The sequence below is a fragment of the Cibotium barometz genome, chromosome 3, assembly GCF_041138505.1.
Source record: "Cibotium barometz isolate CiBa-2024 chromosome 3, ASM4113850v1, whole genome shotgun sequence".
In the NCBI taxonomy this organism is placed as follows: domain Eukaryota; kingdom Viridiplantae; phylum Streptophyta; class Polypodiopsida; order Cyatheales; family Cibotiaceae; genus Cibotium; species Cibotium barometz.
In genome coordinates, this window is record NC_141048.1 from 32,392,810 (window position 1) to 32,398,964 (window position 6,155).

The window sequence follows — 6,155 nt, forward strand, 5'->3', positions numbered from 1 at the left end:
GTAAACAATACCATCTAATACTAAATAGTAACATCTTGTTCTAGATCATACCATCCACTAAACACTTGTATGTATAAAGTAGTACCATCAATACTAAATACTACCATCTAGCACTAAATAGGTAGTTAATAATTCCATCATTACTAAATAATTATAATTATACTACAACTTACCCTGTTAAAAGGTTCTTCACATGTCATTTAGTACTAAAACTTGTTATCCATTAAGTACTATCAAGTACTAAGTAGTGCTAAGTAGTACTAATAAAGTCATTCAATACTAATTAGTAACATCCTACACTAAATAGAACCATATACTAAACACTTTTATCTATAGTGTAGTACTATCTAGTACTATAATACTTAATCTTGTCTTGTTACATAGTATTAAATATTGCTACATTATACTAAATAAGTAACTAGAACTAAATAGTGTTACATCTAAACACAAATGGGAAAAGGGCCTTTAAAGTATCCCAATGCCATCAAGTATGGCAACAAAAGATCAATCAACTCTCTGTCATCTGTGTATCCTTCATAAGAGGAAGGAGATATACAAGTGTTTTGCCAAGTTCAAGACTGCCTTCAAAGAAGTTTCATTGATCACTAATCTGTACATAGGATCAAAGTAGATCCCATTCCTAGCTAGTGCATCATATGCCTTCATAGATAGACTCTCATTTGTTTAAATGTACATGTAGTTTTCCTGCCCATGCCATTTGATCCTTAATGAACCTCATAAGATGCCACAAGTTCTTAGCAGCGACACTACTCCACATCGCCAACTTGAAGCACCAATTCAAAGCACTCAAAAACTATATTAGGCCAGGTCTCAATGACACAACGTGTTACCCTACTTGATGCACTTTTTGTTTATGCCATTGTGGTGCCAACTTGTACCAAGTTGAACAAGACATATAGACAAGGTTGCACACAAGAATGTATCGGATTACACATACAAGAATGTATTTGTAAAAAATTAAAAAATGAACTAGCAGTATGTAAAGCAACTATTTAAATGTATGGGGATGAGTATGGGGAGATACCAAGTTTAAGCCTAGGGATGGGCTCGAAACAATTCGCGCTATCCGTATGGGGCACAGCACGGTACCTTAAAACCCTTTACATTAAAAAAAAATACAAAATGCAATATCAAAAAAGGGCTACCAAATTCTATTAATTTTGAGATATCAATCACATTTTGAGGAAGTAAAAGTTGTAAGAAATCCTTTTACTTTGAATCTTGTCCTTCGTGTGCAGGTGGGGGGGTTTTTATAAGTCTCAAATAATATGGAGCTAGCTAGGGTGGGGAAAAATTTACAAAATGCAATATCAAAAGGGTCACCAAACTCTATAAATTTTGAGATACCAATCTTATATTTCAGAAAGTACAAGGTGCAAGAAATCATTTTTCTTTGGATCTTCTCCTCTGTGTAGGTGTGGGTATTTTACAAGTCTCATATAATGCAAAGCTAACGAGGGTGGGGATCTTAGAAGGGAATCCTAACATTACTTTTTTTAACTAAGTGATGAGAGAGGACAATACTAATTGGAGCATTGTCGTCGATACTATCAGGAACCATCTCTTCAGCACCTTTGTCAAATGTCTCTTCATCACCCTTGTTCCTTGCATCATTTTTGTTCTCCTCTTTGTCTATAGCACCCTCTTTTGCACAAGAATCAACAGAATCCTTTTTGCTGACTTCAGTACTCTTGTTCACTTCTTCACTAAAAATCTCAAGTATTTGTGCCCCATGTGTCATGGTAGTGTCCAATGGTAATGATGTCTCTCGATGCTCAGTATAAGAGCATTATTATTGTATATCTCTTGCATCATCTCATTATACAAGTGCTCAGTAATTTCATGATCTTCAGCAATAGCAGCTTTAGTATTGTAGGTCTCATGTCCTTGTGCATGCAGAGCACCTTCCATAATATGATCTATAAATTGCTTATACCCTTTCTTGATTACCATCTACATTAGACGAGTCAGTCTCCTCCTTGCTCTCCATTTCCATCTGTGGCTCAGGTATTGTATCTTTTACAAAGTCCAGTTCACAAGCCACTGTGCATTCGGCATATAGAAAATGTGTCATGCAACATCATAGAAACATAATGGCATGCAAAATGTAGGCATATGAAAGAAAATACGTTCCTTGGACCCTATGTCCTCTTTTTCTTCATTCTTCTTATCTGTGTCCTTGTCCTTCTTGTTGTTATTGTTCTTGTTCTTGTTCTTATTCTTGTATAGTGATTAGATAACATTGCTCTTCTTTGCAAATGCATGTCGCTTCATATCTGCAACGGTCTTCTTTATAGACCACACCTTCTTTTTCTTCAATTCAATTTTTACTGTGTCAAAAATCAAGAACAAGTCTTAGTACAACCCTACAACACTATTTATATGTGTTTTAAATATGAATGAAAAAATAAAATCATATATCATCTTCATCAGGTACAATGTCCAATGGAGCACCCAAAATTCTTAGAGACCTGTATGGAGTTGAAAGCTTCATTGCCTTATCTTTGCTTTTTTCAGGGGGACAACGTTCTTCATTGTAATTTTTTGTTGCTTTTTTATTGTTTGCATGAAATACAAACTGTCATCTTCATCCAACTCCTCAGTGCACTTCTCATTTTCTTTTGCATCATTTAACCCATCTTGTTCGTCTTCAGAACATTTCTTGCTTGGGTTTCCACACGATGCCTATTCCGAGTCATGTAATTATTTCTTGAATTCTGGCACACTAGTTGAACAAGATTGAATAATGAAATCACTGTTGCATGAAGCGTGTTTGTCCAAAATAGTCTATAGCTTCTTCTCTTTACATGATAAACCAAATGGTGCCTCTATATCTTGTACCATCAAAGAATTTTAGCATTCAAAATCATATGGCTTATAGGAATGCCTATAGTACAATCATAAATTAGATACTCATAGAAGTACATAGTCTAATTAAAAAGTACCATTTACTACTCAAATAGTACTATTTAAAACATAGATAACACTATTTAGTACTAGTTAGGTTACTATACCAAAGGTTCATTCAATAGTACTAAAGTAGTATAGTAGTCATCTAGTTGGGCATAATACTCATGTATTACAATTTAGTACAATGTTTTCATATACTTAATGCGCACTACAAAAGTGCAGCTGAATAGTATTAATCAGTACTCATATAGTTTTAAATAGTACTAATCACCTTGATAATACTAATCACCTTGATAATACTAATCACCTTGATATAGTTTTAAATAGTACTAATCACCTCATATTACTACAACGTATTGCATAGTACCTTGTGTGCTAAATAATACTCTTACAATGCCGATACTAAATAGTACTTATGTTGAGTAGTAAAATTGACTCAATAGTACTAATTAGTACTCTTATTGAGCAGTATAGGGCTATATAGTAGTCAATAAAACTATTTAGTACTCTTATTGAGCAGTATAGGGCTATATAGTAGTCAATAAAACTATTTAGTACTCATACTCAGTACTATATAACTACAAGGCACTACATAGTACCCTATGGTCATAGTGTGGAATAGTACTCATACAATACTAATTAGTATTTTATAGTCATATACTATGTGTAAAACACAAGGTGAAGGACTATAAAATTATGTACCATTTCCCCTTGTTGAGGTGCACAATAGGATTTTGCAAAGCATTTCCTTGTAAGTTTCATGGTTGAGGATATTGGAGGTCATTTTATTTCCCCACTCAATCCCATTCTCAAGAGCACGATTGCTTACTTAGAGTTGAAGAAAGGAGAGAGTAAGATTTTGAATATTCCCACTAATATTATCAACAAGAAAGACATAGCTTTACGCTAATTTTGACTCACCAGTTGTAAATCTTTCACTTTTATGAATATAACTTCTCTTCTTTGCATTTAAAAAAACTTTAGAGCAATATTACTTTTCGGTAACTTTTCACAATGTTCCTTTTGAATAATATATTACAAGCTTCCAAGGTTCATGGGGCTATTCAACTAAAGACATACACAAAGAAAGTCTACTACTCTTGTTTCTAAGCAGATAAACATAGTAACAAATGCCTTTAATTGATTGTATGGTCCAATGTAAAAAAGTGCCAAATATATATTTATTACATAACATCTCATCAAAGACTATACTGGACACTTGAGATACCTATTGTGAAAACCCTTCAAGGCCTAGACTGCTAGGGATTAAACTAGGGATAGTTCTTGGCCTCATGATGATTAATTTTCATGAAGTGCTCCTTAATATTGGATGGTAGTGCCTAAAGTTTTGTAGAGACCTCTGCCCAACTAGTTAGCTTTGGACCTTCAAAAACATGATTCAAAGCATCTGTAGATCCTATTGCTGGTAGTTTGGGCTGCCCATCAAAGTTTTGCCAAACAAATCAAATGGATACGTACTAGAATTTCCAGCAACAAACAACTTCAACCACGTGCCACTCATAGAGGAACATCTAAACACAAATGGGCAAAGTGCCTTTAAAGTCTCCCAATACCATCAAGTATGGCAACAAAAGATCAATCAACTCTCTGCCATCTGTGTCTCCATAAGAGGAAGGAGAGATACAAGTGTTTGGCAAGTTCAAGACTACCTTCAAAGAAGTTTCATTGATCACTAATGTGTACATAGGATCAAAGTCGATCCCATTCCTAGCTAGTGCATCATATGGCTTCATAGATAGACACTCATTTGTTCAAATGTACATGCAATTTTCCTGCCCATGCCATTTGATCCTTAATGAACCTCATAAGATGCCACAAGTTCTTAGTAGCGACACTACTCCACATTACCAACTTGAAGCACCGATTCAAAGCACTCAAAAACTATATTAGGCCAGGTCTCAATGACACAACATGATGCACTTTTTGTTTATGCCATTGTGGTGCCAACTTGTACCAGTGCTTTAACAACATGCCATTTAAGTAAAAAATTATCAACTTCTTCCTCAGCCTCCCTAGTTGAACAAGACCTATAGACAAGGTTGCACACAAGAATGTATCGGGTTACACATACAAGAATGTATTTGTAAAAAATTAAAAAATGAACCAGCAGTATGTAAAGCAACTATTTAAATGTGTGGATGAGTATGGGGAGATACCAAGAATGCATACAAGAATGTATTTGTAAAAAATTAAAAAATGAACCAGCAGTATGTAAAGCAAAGCAATTATTTAAATGTGTGGATGAGTATGGGGAGATACCAAGTTTAAGCCTAGGGATGGGCTCGGAAACAATTTGCGCTATCGTATGGGGCACAGCATGGTACCTTAAAACCCTTTACATATAAAAAAAACAAAATGCAATATCAAAAAAGGGCTACCAAATTCTATTAATTTTGAGATACCAATCTCATTTTGAGGAAGTAAAAGTTGTAAGAAATCATTTTACTTTGAATCTTGTCCTTCGTGTGCAGGTGGGGGTTTTATAAGTCTCAAATAATACGAAGCTAGCTAGGGTGGGGAAAAATTTACAAAATGCAAGATCAAAAAGGGTCACCAAACTCTATAAATTTTGAGATACCAATCTGATATTTTAGAAAGTACAAGGTGCAAGAAATCATTTTTCTTTGGATCTTGTCCTCCGTGTAGGTCAGGGTATTTTACAAGTCTCATATAATGCAAAGCTAGCTAGGGTGGGGATCTTAGAAGGGAATCCTAACATTACTTTTTTTAACTAAGTGATGAGAGAGGACAATACAGATTGGAGCATTGTCATTGATACTATCAGGCACCATCTCTTCAGCACCTTTGTCAAATGTCTCTTCATCACCCTTGTTCCTTGCATAATTTTTTTCTCCTCTTTGTCTATAGCACCCTCTTTCACACCAGAATCAACAGAATCCTTTTTGCTGACTTCAGTACTCTTGTTCACTTCTTCACTAAAAATCTCAAGTATTTGTGCCCCATGTGTCATAGCAGTGTCCAAGGGTAATGATGTCTCTTGATGCTCAGGAAGAGCATTATTATTGTATATCTCTTGCATCATCTCATTGTACAAGTGCTCAGTAATTTCATGATCTTCAGTAATAGTAGCTTTAGTATTGCAGGTCTCATGTCCTTGCACAAGCAGAGCACCTTCCATAATATGATCTATAAATTGCTTATACCCTTTCTTGATTAAACCATCTACATTAGACGAGTCAGTC